This window comes from Pinus tabuliformis, chromosome J (genome assembly GCF_031772625.1).
Source record: "Pinus tabuliformis cultivar Carrire ecotype Pingquan chromosome J, CPIR1, whole genome shotgun sequence".
NCBI classification, from domain to species: domain Eukaryota; kingdom Viridiplantae; phylum Streptophyta; class Pinopsida; order Pinales; family Pinaceae; genus Pinus; species Pinus tabuliformis.
The window spans coordinates 166,910,499-166,930,286 of NC_142295.1; positions in this window are offsets into that span (position 1 = coordinate 166,910,499).

The window sequence follows — 19,788 nt, forward strand, 5'->3', positions numbered from 1 at the left end:
TCTAGTGATAGAAGTGAGTTTTTTATTGAGGTAGGCACACTAAACCTATGATATATCCTTGATTTATTTTTATTGGTCTAAACTAATTTCCATAATTTCTAGAGGCGCATGAAAAATAAGTATGTCAAGATTCCACGATTGAGGAGCACACCTATTTCTTTGAAGATATTTCAGAGGAGGCATAGTGAGATATCATGATGAAGAGGTATTCTTCGAGCCTTGAGGAGGCACATGAAAATTAATAATAACATATATTATGATGGAGGAGAACCTTTCCAGTGTTGAGGTAGAACAGGTAGAGAAGGTATGCTAGGATTCCATTTGGCAGTTTATTATAGAACCCACTATGGAATCCGCGATTGATTCCAAGCATTGAATTGTCTAAATTGAGAATTGGTGGCATAGGATTTTCTCAAAAAGAGAGAGTTGACCTCAATGAGGCTTGTACCTTAGTTTTTTTCTGCATTATTTTTTTGCATAGAAGAGATTTCAGAGAACATAAGGGAGTAGTGTTCATGGTTTATATTATTTCAAATTCATGGGTTTTTATGTTCTTTGAAACCCTTAAAAAAGGGGACGTTTAATAGATTGTGATAGTATCACAGTGTGGTCCTCAACAAGAGGGAGTGTTAGAGTTTACATGTCTTGAATATCCATGCAATCATGATCAAAGTGGAGGAGGTGAAATAATGATGGCTATTGTGTGGTGGAATGTAATGAGTAGACTATACAATAGCAGATTATATAACAATTTTCGAACCTTCATGGCACACTCAGTAGACCAATGAAGAAAAAAGTGCTTATATAATGGTAAAGAAACTACTAAGGTGTTAGGGTGTAGGCATTGTTACGCACCGTTAAATTTTTCAGTTAGGCATGGATTTGCATATCTAGCATACCTACAACAATATTGAGTTTTTAAATGTCAAACTGTTTAGGGTTTTAGTTTGCAGGTTAACTTATCGTGAATTTAATATTTCAATGGTATCTTCATATGAATTTATTTATTATCGTATCATAAATAATATAAAATATAAGCTCATGAACTAAATATTTCCATAATATAACCTATATAGTTCCATATTTGAACCTAGACCAGCAACACACATCTATAGTTTTAAGGAATACCATCACACTCTAGGAAGGAAAGGCAACATACATAGGTGCCATTATGACCATCTGGAGGGAAAGGAATTCCCAGGTTGTCATTAGCATGCAAAAAATCATGTGTTGGGAGGGAGAATAATGGACATGTTGTCATTGGCATGTAGATTCAAACATGAACTACTAGTCTAATATTTCAAATTAATTAAAGAATGGAAAACTAAATCTAATTTTATCTACACCTAGTGCAACAGGGTGTGGATAAAATGACTTAAAAATGTTGCAGGTGCATACATGTTAATATATTTTTTCAAAATACAACGGGAACACTCTACTAGGGTTCAACTTCAATGTTCATGTCCCCCATAGGAGGGTCTTAAAAACCTCACTTTTTTTCTTAGTATTTTTGGCCTTCAAGTCTCCCACAAAATAAGTAGCATGAGAAAGGAACTTTGTCCCTGTTTTTCAAGTGTAGCAAAATAACCCCAATATTCCAAGTGATTCGTCTTCCCTCCATGTCTCAAGTTAGCCTCAAAAGTTAAAATTCAAAATTAAAGGTTCATGCCTAATTTAGGATCATTTTGCTCCTTCAACGATTATCTCAACCTATATAAAAATCAAGAGCACTTTCCCTCCAATGCACAATAATATTTCACTAAAATCTAAGATAAATTATAGCTTTTATGGAGCATTAAACATGTTACGAAAAGGCTATCCTGGAAGGGATTATGGTTTATTTTTTGTTGGGCTATAATTTGGAAGGGATTCATTGGTTTTCAAGCTTTATCTTAGGTGGAAAATTTATGAGCATATCAAGAATCCCTAAGAATTAGTCACAACCTTTAGTTAGGGCATGGTTTTGAGCATGTTATCACAATTTAAACTTATTCTTTTGTTGCACTTCTAGATTTGAATATTTTTTGATGGTTTCTCTTTGTTTAACTTAGGTTAAGAGTGAAGAGTGATAGTACATATGCCTTTTACAGGACAGGTGGCATTATCTCCAAGTATGGTCTCCAAATTAGTCTTCTTTTCAATCAAATTTTTGAGGGCCTCTTTATACCCAGTGAAGTGCGTTGAGGCTCCACTATAAATCAATCAATGACCCAACGTATCTAGAGGAGAGGCAGTAGATAAAGTGAAAATAAGATAAAATTCATTTTGTTTAACATTATTTTCCTCATACCTGGAATTTCTTAATCTTTTGGGAAGTTGACCATTTCCATATCGAGCAACACGAGCATTCCTCTTTCCTTTATTGTTGAACTTGTTGTTCCTTTGATTACCATTTCCCTTGTAATTATTGTGGTTATTGTTGTCATCATCCCTTGATCTATACTTCTTTTTAGGACACTCTCTAGAATAGTGGCCAAACTTGTTGTAACTGCAACACCTTCCTTTTCTTCCTTCTTTTAATCCCGACTAAAATCCTTGACCTTGTTTCCTTGGACCAATATTGTATTTCCTCTTAGAATGAGCATAGAAAGAAGTTGGATCATTTCCATTTGAAGGCTTATCTCTCTCCATGATCCTTGTTTCATCTTGAGTGCATCTAGCCAATAATTAATCGAAACCAGGAATCCTGTCATTATTGAGGATGGTGGTGTTAAACAAATCCCATGCTCTTGTAGTATCTCTAAGTGCAATGAGAGTGAGATCCTTGTCAGAGATAACTTCTCCAATAGATAGAAGGCCATTCTTGATTTTTTGATCCTCATGAAGTAGGATTGAATGGAATCCCCTTTTTCCATTTTTATGTCCTTCAACTTGTTCTTGAGAAATAGGATTTGATTTGCATTGTTCATTTTGAACATCCTAACCATATTGTCATACACCTCCTTTGGAATTTACCAATCCGAAATATAGGCAACCAAATGCTTTTAAATGGAGTCTTGGATAGTTATCTTAGCTTTGACCTCACATTTCTTGTACTTTTTTTTTGCAGCAACAGGTGCATTTGAAGGAGGCTCCACCACTCTCCCCTTTACACAGTCCTTTGAACCATGCTATTCCAAAGTCATCTTCCATGCATGATAGTTAGATTTTTCCTTGAGCTTATCCTCAGATCTGAAGTAGGATGTAAAAACCATTGGATCTAGACCAGGATTCTTGTCTAACAATTTTCCTTAGTGATTGATTTTCTCTCTCTTACTTGGGCTTCGTCTTCACCTGGGCTCTAATAGCATGTTAATTACAGTTAACAATGGTATGTTCTATGCTTAAGAAAATTTACTTCAATGTTCCTTAGCATCCCAATAACAATTTCCAACTTCCAATAGCAATCACAACAATCACATTAACAATAAAAGAAAATAGAACATGAAACAAAATGCAGAAGACAAGCCAAGACAAGAGGGCACTAGATTTGGTAGATGCTAGGGAAAAACCCAATGTGGGAAGACCCTTTGAATGAATCTTCTTATTATTATATCAAATGTTCAGCAAAGAGAGAGTACAAAAGTCAAATTGACTTGCCCAATTCAAAGTCAAAACAACCGTGTAAATTTCTGAAGTCAAACTTCAGCACTAACCAGAAAAGTCAACGCTAGTCAAAGAAACAATATAGTTTCCTCAAAACAACTCGATCTTCCCCAATCAAACTTAGTCTCATCAGGAGGTGAAAGTTAGCACAAAATAATGATAAAGTCAATGGTCAAACTGCTGTCTGAAATCTATAATCAACCTGCAATTTTGGTCTGCGATCAAAGTGTACACTATGCCTTGATTTCTGTGCCAAAATATGCAGCATGCTGAGACAGAAATAACCCCAAAAAATTGAACTCAAATGATGCCTAGAAGGTCATGGTAAACGCTGATCAGAATGCAAAATTTCTATGATTTTCAGCCTATAATTTAGCTCTAAAATTTCATCCTCCTTGTGCCACACATGGGAGAGAGAATGCCCATTGTTGTATGAAAAAATGAGAGATGGAGCGAAAATGTGTGAGTGATGAAGATGCCAAATGAGGAAAGAGGAAAATTGTATTTATAAAAGTCGATGAGGGTGAAGAGTCATGTCTATTGGGCTTCATGAGCCTACATGATGATGTGGCCAACTTGAATAAATTGTACATGAGTGGGCATAAATTCAAAATCTTACTTCTATTTGTCCAAATGAGATGATATTTATATCAATATTAGTCCTCTCGAAAAGAGGAATATAATGCAATCATCATCTCCATCAAAATGGTTGTCCCAAGGTGTAATTTTTCCCTAGTTGCCAAATTTAACATGCTGGAATCCCAATCCCACCTGAAAGGGGTTGTGGCGAGTTGATATGTGGAGAGCTCTATTGTAGCTATGCTAGACATAGGGAAGGCTTTCATCCCATATGCATGGATGTTATGAGTTGTACATGCACAAGATGTGCATGATCATCCTGTTGATGTCCTCTATCTGGCCATCAGTTTGGGGGTTGAAGTTCGTGGACTTAGTGAGATTGGTATCTAACAACGACCAGAAGCTTGATTGGATTGTGCTTAGGAACCTAATCTCCCGATCTGAGATAATGGTTTGTGGGATCCAAAAGTGTACCCTTACTCATTCAAATAAGAGTTTGGCAGTGGCTTCTACTGTGATACTCTTCTTGCAAGCCTCAAGAATGTTCATCTTAGGGAATCTATCGATGACCATGAAAATAGAGTCATTGCCATGCTTGGTAGAAGGAAGGTCCGACATGTAATCAATGGAGATGGATTCCTAGGGATGGCTAAGAGTAGGAAAATGAGTATACAAACCTTTCTTCTTGATTGTGGGTTTGGACAATGGTGTAAATAGTGCAAGATCTGATGTACTGCCCAACATCCCATCAAATTTTTGACCAATAAAAATACTTTTACAACTCCGCCCCTGTCTTTTCTATGCCAAAATGTCCAACGAACTGACTGTAGTGTGCCTTCCAAATAATTATAACAGACTCACTTGAAGGAACAGATAGGTGTCCCAAGTGGCATAATACTGCACCCTGGAGGTGAAAGTTGGGAACTTTCTTACCTTCTAGGAGGATCTAGTATGTGGTGCAGAATTATGGATCACTCTTGTAAATATGTGGCCATCCCGAAGACTTGTGCCCACAAGAGTCAAGCACAGTGGTCAACACCATAACCGATGGTCGACTGAGGCAAACTGTAACATGATTGCTTCTACCCTTCTTATACTTAATGTTCAAATGGAAGTTTTGTAGATATGTGGAAAATTTCTAATGGTGATCATTCTGCAACTTTCGTTGTGTCTGTATGAACTGCAGGGGTCGACAATTTATGTGGATGACTGTTTCCTTCCCTAGAATGTAATGCTTCCATTGTGAGTAGGTTGGCATAATAGAATACATCTCTTTATGATAGGTGGGATACTTTCAGACTATATATGAAAATGCCTCATTGTGATTTTCCATCGGATTCCCTTGTTGGGTAAAAACTACACCAACAACATAGTCGGAGGCATAATTTGTCTCAATTTCAAATGGTTTCCGTAGGTTTGGTAATGTGAGCACTAGTGTAGAGAAACTTGGAAAATCCATTATGTTGGGATTCATACCAAAATAATTTTTCTTTCACTCCACCCTTGGTGAATTGTCTCAAAGGGCAAGTGATATGAGAGAATCCCAACACGAAATTGCGATAGAAATTAGTAAGAAACAAAAAGATGCAGAGCTCTGTTAGAGTAGTTAGGGAGCTCTTTTGGATGTTTGGTTTGAAGGTGGGGGGTGTCAAGGTTGGCCGAAGGTTGGCCGAAGGCTCAAGGCTCAAGGGTCAAGGATGGGGCCCCATCAAGGTGGGCCGAAGGCTCAAGGCTCAAGGCTCAAGGCTCAAGGCTCAAGGGTCAAGGATGGGGCCCCATCAAGGCGGGCCGAAGGCTCAAGGCTCAAGGCTCAAGGATGGGGCCCCATCAAGGCTAGCCGAAGGCTCACTCACTGAGTCGAAGGCTCAATCACTTGCCCTTCAGGGAAGACCATGGCCAATGCCAAATAGCTTGTATCTTGGCTAGGTCAACATGCAAACCCTGATCATTAGTTATGTACCGCTCATATTCAACCTGGGTCATACCAAAATGCATTTCTCCAAATTGGCACACAATTTGTGTTGTCGAAGAGTTTTGAGGACTTATCCAATATGGTGTATGTTCTCATCCTAAGTCTTGCTGAAGTTCAAGATGTCGTCCGGATACACTACCATGAACGAGTTTATGAAGGGCTGTAAGATGTCGTCTATCAGTTGCGTGAAGGTTGAGAGGCTATTCATCAACCTGAAAGGTATGACCAACCATTCGAAAAGGCCCTCATATTTGAAGGCACTCTTCCACACATCGCAGGGTTCAATTGGTACCTAATTATAACCATACTTCAAGTCAATATTGTAGAAATATTTGGTCCCTTTTAGCTGGTGTAGAAGGTCAATAAGCTGTGGGATTGGATACCTATTTTAGACAATGATATTATTCAATGATTGATAGTCATTACAAAGCCTCCAGGATGATGAGCCTCATCATTGGGTAATTATATGGGCCTTAAGTCACCTCCTAGCTTAGTCAAAATGTCTATTCTCACAACTTATTGCATACTTTTGATTTTATTTTATTTATGAGATGAGTTAGAGTTGGATATTTTTCTTTATGGTCTAATGTGAATTTAATGCAGGATTAAAGGATAAAAGTAAGGAATTTTAGCAAAAACCTTGGTCAAAAGTCAAATGGACAAGGAAGAGGAATTATAGGAGGTAAATCCTCCTCATTTACCACCCCTCCATTTAAATATTCCTCCATCAGCTCAGAGTACAAACAACCAAATCATGAGGACTAGAAGGCAGCCAAGCAAGTGGAAGTCAAAGCACCAGTTTATCTCTAGTTTGGGAGCTGAGCCTGCCTAATTTTAAGGAAGTCGTTGGAGAGATCAGACGTATAAGTAGAGAGGCCCAGCACCTCAGTAGGATTCAGACTTTTGATTGTAAAACTCTACTTTATTTTCAAGTTGCAAGACTTGTGAAAGTTTTGATGTAATCCATTGTTTTGATAATAAGAATGAGTTTTGTTTTGAGCCAGCACTGAGTTAACTCAGAGGGCTGAAGCTCTTGGATTAGGGCCCAACCCTAGCATCTAAAGCTCCTACTTATTGTACATGTATGCTAGTGTTGATTCATGGTTTAATCGTTTATTTGCTTAAGTAGCATTATTTCCATTATAGTAGTGTAGCGTAGATTAGTTGTGTTTTAGTTTTCTTCCATTTGTGCTTTCTTTCAATTAGCCGGTTAGCTAGGAGTTCTTGCATGAAGTTTGTCGTCTTGATTCAGTACCTGGTTCATTTCATCATTATCTTTCTGTAATAAGATCTCACTCGTATTCTCATTTACTTCAGCACTTTCTTCATGCATAATATAGGTGGAAGCTAATAAATCACGTCTAAATCGGATTATACCCGTAGATCTCCTTACCATTTGATCCACAACAAACCTGACCAATCGTCGTTAACTGCGTATCGCATATTCATTTCAATGTTTGACTTTAGCTTGGCCAATCTCCATCGTCAGTTTGCCTCGCCTGATCCAACGGCTATCACGTCACCCAATCACCAACTAGCTTGGCCGATCTCCACCGTTGATCAATCCCGCATGATCCAACATCTATCTCGCAATCTCATGTGAATTCTTGCACGGATGATATCCACTAGAGAGCACGCAAGAAAAGTGGTTTTCCCGTGCTACGTGTCACTCACTTAGGCTAATTGCGTGAAATTTAAAAATACAGCTTACAACTCTTAGCGTGCACGAGATACTGCTTGCCACCTTTATTCATTTCAACATTTGACTTTAGGTGCTCCACATATCCACCGTCGATTTGTCTTGCTTGATCCAACGGTTATCGCGTCATCTCAAGTGAATTCTTGCACAACCGATATCTGATCGAGAGCACGTTAGAAAAGTAGTTTTCTCGTGCTACGTGTCACTCACTTAGGCTAATCACGCAAAATTTAGGAATTCCACTTACAACTTTGAGGGCGTGCGAGAAACTGCTTACCACCTACGAAGACTGCTCCATCATTCCGCGTGTTTTTTTCCTTCTGTCGCCACGTGACTTAATGTGATCCATCCATCTATTCACTTAATCTCTGCGATAAGATCTATGTCGCTCATCTTTCATTAATCCTGTTCATTCATTGATTCACTTAATCTCCGCGATAAGATCTCTGCCGCTCATCTTTCGTTAATCCCATCTATTCATCGATTCACTTAAACTCCGCGATAAGATCTTTGCCACTCATCTTTATTTAATCCTGTTCAACCATCTATTAACTCAATCTCCTACGATAAGATCTTCGCCACTCATCTTTCGTTAATCCTGTTCATCCATCTATTCACATAATCTCCTGCAATAAGATCTCTGCCGCTCATCTCCCCATGCACTGCTACTTCGTTACATCCTCCTTTCATTGATTTCGATCTTCGCTTGCTCTTCTACTTGATTCCTTCCCGAACGTTGTTTTGGATCTCAGTTAAAGGCTGCCACTCCTGAGATTCAATTTGGTTATTCAATCAGACTCTAACACTGTCTGATCATCAGAAAAACCAGAAAAGTAAAAACAGATTTAGTTTAGTTTCCTTGCTTACTCATTAGTTTAGTTTGATGCTCTTTACTTCTGTAACTTAGATAGAAGCATTAGGTTAGTGTTGATTTAGAAATTCTGCTTAGCATAGGTATTTAAATGGTTAATTATGATATGGTGTGATTTAGCATTACATGTTGTCTTCTTCATTACTGCAATAGAGTAGCTCTCTTAGAATAGATTTTCTCTTCTTCCATCAAAGAATCAAGCTTCTTGTGACTCTATAGAAGTCTGGCTTAGAACCCCTGGGGTCTCTCGCCAGATAAACAAGTGACAATGGGCAGGACCTTCACTTATACTTATGCATATAGCACTGTCACCTCCAAGTTTGTACGAACCCTAGGTTGATAAGTAAAGGTGGTAGCCCAGGAGTTGCAGCATCCTTGTTGCAATACTGGTGCTCATCACTTTTTGGCGCCGTTTCCGAGGAGGTGTCTGAGTAGAATGTGAGTACTGCTTTCTTTTCTTCTATTTCTAGTCTCCAATTTTCTGCCATTAGTTTGTTTCTGTGAAAGTAATCTAGTAGCTTCCTTTCTTTCAATTGTCATTAGCTGCTTTTATTTCCATTCTACAAGTAGAATTTCAATTCAGCAAGTAACTTTTCTTTCTATCAGTAGTTTTCATTCAATCAAATTTCATTTCTGAAAAGTACTTTCCAGCTAAAAAATCTTACAAAAACTGACCCAAAAACATTTCCTTTCATGCCTCGTAGGAGTAGGGACAATTTAGGGAAATTCTTTCCAAATACCCCCACTGCATTCAATAACCAACCTTCTCTCTTCTTCGGTGCCTTTTAACAACAAATATAGGGGCTACTGTAGGTCAAAGGATACTAAAGAAGATATTTTTAGGATAACCATGGGCCAGGATGAATCTTAGAAGACTATGAAGAAGGATTCCAACTTAGTTATAAAAGGGCCAGGTGCACACTTGACCCTGAGTCACTAAAGTTGGTCTTGCTCAGAGGAGTAAGGGAATATCTTCTGGATACCTTATATTTGTTAGCAGGAGGAGATATCTACCAATTACCCTATGAGGATATCAAGAATGTCTTTAGAAACCATTTTAGGGAAGCCAGGAAAAGGGTAGGAGTAGTCAACCTATGGCCAGTACATCATCTTCCAACTCATCCATCAAGGGTGAAATTGGAAATATGCTTGAAGATTTCAAAAGTGAGATGCTGTAAACCCTTTCCTTGCAATTGGACACCATGAATATCAAAAGGAAGTAAGAGGAAGTAGAGAGAGCCTTAGCCATCTTTTGTCCTAGATGCACCAGGAGGCATCCCAGGAATGAATGTCCATTGAACTGCATTGAGATTTTCTCGGTTTGTAAGGAAAACCACTCCACAGACAAGTTCCCTTCATTACCCAGACTCAAAGATGTATATCAAGGAGCTGAAGGGGTCATTAAGCAGCTTTTCTACATCAACCAAAGGAGACCTCCTAGGTTGAGACCATACCAGCAAGGTATGCAAGGGTCATCCCATGCATACTACAACGCCAACCAAACCACAACTATACCTTCTTGGGGACCCCCTGCTCATCCTTCTTGGTATACACCCCCTCCTTAGTCCTATGCATCTCAGTATCATTCCTAGCTAGCCAGCTAGTCATTTCAACCTTACATTCCGCCACAACCTCAGTGGAATACCCCACTCTAGGGGTGGAGGCCCCAATACAACAATGCTCAAGCTCTATTGCCTCCACCACCTACCCTACCACAATTCCTACAATCTGCTCCACCCAAGCAACCCCAGATGCTTGCCTAGCCAAATCTGAACCCAAACAATAGGCAAGCGCAACAAGTATACAGTGGAGAGACATCATAGTTTATGTTGTAGAAATCCAGGAGATCAACCTAAGATCTGGGAGCATTCTACGAGATAACCAACCTCCCTCTCCACACAGGGAGGTTGAGGAAGAAAGAGAGGAAAGCAACCTTAAAGTAAATCCACACTTTCCTAAGAGATTAGCCCAACCACTCCAGCCTACCCCAGAAGAAACTGAACTTCTGGGAGAATTGAAAAATCTATGTGTAAAGATCCCCTTTCTCTAGGAAATAAAAGATGTTCCCATTTATAATAAGTTTATTAAGGAGAAATGCTTCAAGCATCTAGGAAGAAGAAAAAGGGATTCTCCTACCATTAATGTCATTGGGCAGCTATCTAACTTAATGCTAGGGTAGGTAATATGTCTGAAATATTTGGACCCTAGAAGCCCTGTAGTAGATGTGCACAACAATGGCACCATTGTCCCACACACTCCGATTGATCTAGGGGTTGCCATTAATGTGATGATCAAGGACACCATGCTCAAGCTCAACCTCCAAGGATCATTGAGGAAGACCACAACAGTTCTGCAACTTGTAGACCATTCCACAGTCACCCCTGAGGGAATTGTGGAGGATGTGATGGTCTCCATTGACTCCTTGGAGTACCCTGCAGATTTCCTAGTTCTCCAACCTAAGGCTAAGCTTACTGGTTACCCTCTCATCATGGTTGGCCACAAATGATGCTTACATTAGTTGTAGAGCTGGGAATATGACCATCAAGAATGGGCATATGTCCAAGTAGTTAGTCCTATACCCTCTTGCTCAACCTTCTCTAGAGCATGATTTACCTTTATGGTTGGAGGAGGAGGAAGAAGATGAGGCTTATTCAGCCTAACTTTATGATTTGGAAGCAACCATAGGAGGAGGACAGCAATATGAGGATGACTTAATTGAACACCTACTCCAAAGTCCAACTCCTAGTTCATTACCATTAGAAGAAGAAGTAAGGGAAACCTAGAACAATCATCCAATTGACTTATGCCTGGCCAATTCCAAACCACTCTATTTCAAGACCATAGAATTCGGCTGAGATAAAACTTTGAAAATTAATCCATCTCTTTCTGCTCTTGAAGAGGAAAAGCTATGCAACATGTTGAGAGAAAACCTAGAAGCCTTCGCTTCGAGTTACAAGGAAAATAAGGGAGTACACCCCTCAGTGTGTACTCACCACATATACATCAAAGAAGGTTGCAAGCCAGTCCAACAACCACAAAGGAGGATGAATCCAGCTCTTAAAGATATAGTCAAAGAAGAACTGCAAAAGCTGCTAGTTGCAGGATTCATTTACCCTATCTCTAATAGTGAGTGGGTCTCTCCTTTAGTGTTAGTTCCCAAGAAAAATGGTAAGTGGAGGATTTGTGTCGATTACAGGGAGTTGAACAAAGGCACAAAGAAGGATCATTTTACCCTACCCTTCATTGACCAAGTGCTAGATGGCCTGGCAGGGAAGAAGTTTTTTTTCTTTCCTAGATGGATTCAGTGGGTACAACCAAATCCAAATCTGCCTAGAAGACCAAGATAAGACCACATTCACCTGTCCTTGGGGTACTTTTGCCTATAGGTCCTTCCTTTTGGCCTATACAATGCTCTTGCCACTTTACAGAGATCAGTCTTGAGTGTTTTTGCCGAATTAGTACATGATGCGGTGGAAATCTATATGGATGATTTTACACCTTATGGCTGTGGTTTTCAAGAAGCCCTAACTAACCTAGGCAAAGTATTTCATAAATGCATTGAAATGAACATGTCTCTCAGTCCATAAAATGTGAATTCTTAATGACTGAAGGGACCATGCTAGGTCATTCAATATCTCAGCAAGGACTGTACGTGGACCCAAACAAAACAACAATCATCCAAAGGGTCCCACCTCCTCAAAAGCAGAGGGATGTCAGGAGTTTCTTGGGGTTATTTGGATACTACCGAAGGTTCATAAAGGACTTCAACAAGTTGGGCTCTCCTTTATTTGGGTTGTTGGCCAAAGCTTTTGAGTTTATATGGTCAAAGAGCTGTCAAGAGGCCTTAGACATTTTAAAGGGTAAGTTAACCACTACACCAATTCTTTAAGGCCCAAACTGGGCCCTCCCTTTTCATATTCATGCTGATGCCTCAGACAAAGCCATAGGAGCAACCTTAGGTCAGGTAGAGGAGAAATTTCCCTATGCCATCTATTTTATCAGTAAGAACCAGTCAAAGGCTGAGCTAAATTATACCATGACCAAAAAGGAACTCCTAGCTATTGTGCATTCATTAAAAAAATTTAAGCATTACATTACAGGCTATCAAACATTTGTGCATACTGACCATGCTGCAATCAAATATTTAATGAACAAACCAAATGTGAATGCTAGAATTATAAGATGGTTTCTTTTATTACAACAATTTGATCTAACTATTGTTGATAAGCCTGGTAAGGAAAATGTTGTTGCAGACTTTATATCTAGGATGAATCTGCCTGCAAGTGAAGAAGGAATGGTGGATGACCAGTTACTAGACGAGCATTTGTTTGCTATTTCAGTTCTCTCCCCATGGTTTAATGATATAGAAAACTATTTGGTATCAACACAGTTCCCACCAAACTTGCCCTCTAAATAAAAGAGAAAGATAGTCAGGAAGAGCACCCCCTTCACCTGGATTGGGGGCAATCTCTTCAAACTTGGCCCAGATCAAATCTTGAGAAGGTGTGTAAGGGAAGAGAAATTTTTTGACATCCTTCTGACCTATCATGATGGGCCTTGTAAAGGTCACTTTGCAGCAAAGAGGACATCATTCAAAGTGTTATAAGCGGGCTATTATTGGCCCACTCTTCATCAGGATGTGAAGAAGTAAATTAGTCAGTGTGATTGGTGCCAGAGGATGGGAAAGCATACTCCAAGAGATGAAATGCCCCTACAAGATCAAGTGACTTTCGAGCCATTTGACAAGTGGGGCATGGACTTCATTGGGCCTATCAAGCCTCCTTCAAAGAAAAAAAATACATTATTGTGTGCAATGATTATTTGGCTAAGTGGGCTGAAACCAAGGCAATTAAGGGAGAAACATAAGAGAAGGTGGCTGAGTTCCTAAGGGAGAATTTATTCTACAAATTTGGGTACCCTAGAGAGCTAGTCACAAACCAAGGCAACTAGTTTACCTCCAACATGATTGAAGAACTGCTCAGCCATCACAAAATCAAGCATAGGACATCCACTCCTTATCATCCACAAGATAATGGGCAAGTGGAGGTGACCAACAGGGCACTGGAGAGCATCTTAACCAAGGTAGTGAGCAGCAGCAGTAAGGATTGGGCAGAGAGACTAGCTGAGGCCACCTGGGCCTATAATACAACATGGAAGACCACCACTGGATTTACACCCTATGAGTTGGTCTATGGGAAAAAGGCTTTGCTGTCCATTGAGTTTGAATATAACACATTGAGGATGGCAGCCCAACTAGATTTGGATCTCAGTAATGCATAGAAAGAAAGATTGTTCCATTTGAATGGCTTGGATAAATTCAGAATGCAGGCCCTCCTACATACAGAGATAGTTTAGCTTCAAAGGAACATCTGGCATGCTAGACATATTAAGGAGAAGCAATTTCAAGAGGGCGATAAGGCATTGTTATATGATTCTAGGTATAAAGACCTCAAATGCAAGCTAAGGACAAGATGGCTTGGAACTTATGTGGTGGAAAGATGCCATGATACTGGTTCAGTGCAAATCAGAACTATAGATGAAGAAACCATTCCATTGCTTGTTAATGGACATCGATTGAAAATGTACAAGAGGCCTTTATCAAAGAAAGAGTTCATTGACAATATCAATAAAACAGTGATGATGGTGGAGAAAGTTCTAGCTCCTCCCTCATTAGGTCACTGAAAAAAGAAAAAAAGAAAAAAAGAATAAGGACTCAGGTGAAAACCTCCACGAGGCGCCTGAGTCCCATCTTTGGGTTGAAAACCTCGTGAGGCGGCCCAAGGATGAGAAAAAATAGAAAGAAGAATAAGAAGATCCCTGGGTGAAAACCTTCCTTGAGCCGTCCAGGGCAAACATCAAGGGTGAAAACCTCTCTGAGGCAGCCTAGGTGTTTCTAAAAAAAAGGAAAAAAAAAAGGAGGAAAAAGACATAATTGTTATTTGCAGGTGGGCGAGAAAGGCAATCAAGGAGCAAAGAGAGGATCCAAAGAGAACCCTGCCTCACATATATTCATCTCCTCCACTCCTTACCATGCATCTCTCCATCAATTCCATTATTTAGGTCATGTAGCAGCCTATCCCACAGAATATCAATCATGAGCTAAAAGTCTTCACTAGGATGATCCAGGAGCACCAGACAACAGACAACAGACAATAGACAACAGAGGAGGAAGAAGAATGACCATGCAAGAAATAAACAATGCAGCACCTCTAATCCTCGAAAAATGCAACATGGCATTGAGAACACAGATAAGTATCCCGCTCACTCACTCATATGCATAATTTGATCAAAAGTTGTAAAGGTTACGAGGTAGTTGGTTTATAAGTGAAAAGGTGGTCAGTTAACTTGGCCACCTTCATTCAGTCATCACATACAAAACCGGGTATCCTCTCACACGTGGTCGCAGTCAACTCAAAGACATAGGAGGAGTAGGACAAGAAGTGGTTAACTACGGATCTACGAGGTGGGAGCTGATTACAAGGAGTGGGAAACAAAACATCATTTTCATGCATTCATGAATTCCACCTCCTTGAAACTCCCTCACTCAAGTCGCGCTTATAACTCTGGTCACCCACCAGAAGCAAGGATCCATTTTTCTGCAAGAGAATTTCTATAGGAGCATGCAAAGGAATTCCTACAGGAATAGTCTACATGAGAAATCTATAGGATACACAGAGGCAATCTACAAGATAGGTAGAGAGGGGTTCAAGAAGGAATATCATGAGAACTATCCTTTGCCACCATTCTAAAGAGGTAAGATCTAAAAATCCATCCCCATTTACGAGCAAATGAACTAGAAATGCTCTAAAAGCTAGTGGATATAACAACTGTGGGAGGTGAATTACATACACAGGAGACTCTGTTTTCTCTTGAATTTAAAATTCTTGTGTCAAACCTCTGATTTCCTCCTCAAGCCTCACAAGCAAGATGAAAGGAGGGTTTAATAGGAGAGAACCCACAAACACTGTGAGGATACAACAAAACCCCCAAGTGCTTGAAATCTTTATAAGACACCAATGGATGGGGTTTTCCAAAAAATTCACAGGGTATGATGATGAGGTGGCTCAAGAATTTTCTCATTCCCTCACTCCACACAACAGAATCCATGCCACTGTTATAGTTAGAGGGCTCGCTATAGATCTCACCCCAGAGCTCATCAGTAGGGTCACCACACTTCCCCTAGGAATTCCATGGAGAAAAGAAGACAAAGTAGACATTGAGGTGGCAAAAAGGAAATTCTTTTTCGAAGGTGAAGAACCCACAGAGGATAAAAATGGCGTAAGGAGAGACAGTCTGCCATACCCATGGAGTGAGGTAGGTTACCAACTCATCAAATATATCTCATGTGAGGGTAGATACAATGTTGTTTATGGCTACCATTTTAGAATGCTTGAAGAATTAAGATTTGGGGTAGAAACACCAGTTCACCAAAGACTCACCATACCCTATTTCTTGATGCAATCACTCATAGACTCCAGTAGCAAAGTAAAGGAAGGGAATTCCCAACAATTGGCTCACCATGGGTTGATCAGGATCCTCATTGAGAATGCCCTCCAAAACGTCAGGATCCCTATAACATGGTTAGTCTTCAGAGACTTACCAGTAGAGGATGACATCAAAACCCTCACCTATGATGATATTCCTTCTATCAGTGAGGAGGAGGCAAAGCAAAAAGAATAAGATAAAGAGTTAGATGGGTATGAGATGGATGAAGAAGAAACTAATGCAGAGGAACATGATGAAGGAGAAGAGAAGGAGGATGATGCTGAAACAGAGGAGGAAACGAAGGAAGAAACTGATGGAGATGAGAAAGAACAACAAGAGGAAGAAGATAAGAAAAACAAAGAGCTAAGTGGCTTAAGGGAAAAAGAAGCAATAATGAGAGATGAACTTGAGAGGGAAAATGCATGGCTGAGAGGACAACTGCAGGAAAGGGAAAACCAACTAGCATGTATGGCTAGCCTCTCCTTGGAGGTCATCCAGTGTAGGATGCTAGCTAAATCCTATGCTCTTTACCTCAGAGAACAATGACTGCAATTTTAGATTAAAACACTAGCACAAAGGGGCACCATGCCATTTCAGGACTATAGGCAGTTTATTGATCTTTACAATCAAAGTACTCTAGAGGATAGGGCCAAAATGGCTGAGTTTTAATTGCACAACATGGCCCTCACAGACATGAATGTTTGGGATCCTAATGCCGAGCCAGGAGATCTACAATTAATGGCTTTGGCATCATGGATGAACCATGAGGAGTCAAGGGCTGCAGAGATGAAAGGAATATTGGCCAGAGAGAAAAATGAACCTCTTTCCATCATAGTTGAACAATCAAATACCATGGTCCTAATCAGCACCCATAATCTAATTGTAAATGATCCTCGGTTGGCACCTAGATATCTTGTTGCCCAAGAGAAAGAAATTTCACATTTTGAGGATATGTTTAGGCTGCTAGGAGATGATAGTATGCATGCCTGCTTAAGGAGATGGAACACATTGCCACACAGCTTGAAGACCAGAGAATATCACTCCCCTCAAAGATTCAGAGAGGCACTCAACAGGACACCTCTGTATAAGAAATCAATGCAAAGGTTGAAGCTCAATTTGATAGGCCTAAAACTCAGTCCACCTCTACTCCTAGGGATGCTAGAAGGGAGAAAAGAAGAAGAGGAAAAGAGGCAGTGGGAAGAAGTAGAAAGGAAAGTAGGCTTCTATGAACAAGAATAAGAGACCACAGTAGAAGCATGGGATGTCAGAGAGGCTACCAGAGCCATGAAGAACACGTACATTGACTAAGTTACTCAGAGGATGAGCAACACTATCAGTAGGGGGGTGATGATGAGCCTCGTCATTGGGTAATTTTATGGGCCTTAATTCACCTCCTAGCTTAGTCAAACCAACTATTCTCACAACTTATTGCATACTTTTGATTATATTTTGTTTATGAGATGAGTTAGAGTTGGATATTTTGCTTTGTGGTCTAATGTGCATTTAATGCAGGATTGAAGGATAAAAGCAAGGAAGTTTAGCAAAGACCTTGGTCAAAACTTGAATGGTTTTCCCGTGCTATGTGTCACTCACTTAGGCTAATCACATGAAATTTAGAAATAAAGCTTACAGCTCTTAGGGCGCGCGAGATACATCTTACCACCTTTATTCATTTCAATGTTTGACTTTAGGAACTCCACATCTCTACTGCCGATTTGTCTTGCTTGATCCAACGGCTATCGCGTCATCTCATGTGAATTCTTGCATGGCCGATATCTGATCGAGAGCACGCGAGAAAAGTATTTTTCTTGTGCTACGTGTCACTCACTTAGGCTAATCGTGCAAAATTTTGGAATTCCACTTACAAGTTTGAGGGGGGGTGAGAAACTGCTTACCACCTACGAAGACGACTCCATCATTCCGCATGTTTTTTTCCTTCTGTCGCCATGTGACTTAATGTGATCCATCAATCTATCCACTTAATCTCCGTGATAAGATCTACACGCTCATCTTTCTTTAATCTTGTTCGTTCATCAATTCACTTAATCTCCGTGATAAGATCTCCGCTGCTCATCTTTCGTTAATCCTGTTCATTCATCGATTCACTTAATCTCCACGATAAGATCTGCACCACTCATCTTCAGTTAATCCTGTTCAACCATCTATTAACTCAATCTCCTGTGATAAGATCTTCGCTGCTCATCTTTCGTTAATACTATTCTTCCATCTATTCACATAATCTCCCGCGATAAGATATCCGTCGCTCATCTCCCCATGCACTACTGCTTCATTACATCCTCCTTTGACTCATTTCGATCTTCACTTGCTCTTCCACTTGATTCCTTCTCAAACGTTGTTTTGCATCTCAATTAAATGCTGCCACTCTTGAGTTTCAATTTGGTGTTGGAAATAATACTGAGAGGGGGGGTGAATTAGTATTAGCAATTTAACAATATTTCATTTCCATAAACAGATTTATATATATACACTACTTTTGTTAATGAAACTTGCATGTATACGCAACTGTGTTTAGAGCAACCAGCATATACCTTGCAAACTTATAATTTAGTTAGTTGATATTTAATCTGTGTATCAGAACCATATAACCAGTAATCAGATGCAGTAAATAGAACAAGAAATCACACACATGAACACAAGATATAAGGTGGAAACCCAATGTGGGTGAAAACCACCTGCTGCAATCGTCTCTATCTTTCTTTAATAAGAAACTTCATTTTACAATTTTTGTACTGGTGCAACCTTATACCAGTACACAGGCTTCTACCTGCAGAAGGCTACAACCTTCTCTCATTCTCCAGTTTTTCCTGGAAGGGAGCTACAACCCCCTTAGCTCTTGTACTAGCTGATGTGTTTACTAGTATGTAGGTGTTGACCTATAGAAGGCTACAACCTTCTCTTTTCTTCCAGGGACCACGTTTCATAAATTTTCAGACTAGATCCATCAATAACATCAATCAAACATCTGCATTAACCAATCTCCTTTGCACCAACCAAAACTAAATCAAACAATCACTTTTCTGAATGCTATAACCAGAATACAGTAACAGTAACCAGAACATAGAACACTGCAACAACAAATAGAAGTAGCTAAAACATATTTTATGAGACGTATGCTACTTCAATGTGTCGAACCTGTGTTCATATGCTGTTATATGAAGGCAAACCTGCGTATACGCTATTTTGAAATGCCGAACCAGCGTGTATACATGCCTTTGCTATCCTGAACCTGTGTACAGATCTGTAAAAGATGATTTAACCTTTACAATTTATTTAGACATCAGTTATACCCAGATCATCAGATTTATAGATTACAACATGTGCCAATTATTCAGATAAAATATCAAAACCACATAGAGATACTTCTCTTCAAGCCTTAAGATCTTGACCCATCAATAGAACTTATCCTTCTTCAAGCGCTTAGGTTCCTCCTTGATTAATATCCAGCTATGCACCCTAACCTAATAACCAATATTCTAGATCTTTCTCTTCCTTAGATATTCAATGCTTGAGTGCCTTTTCCTAATGATCTCCTCCTCCTTTTATAGTCTTAGGCCTTACTCAATACCATGGTCCAAA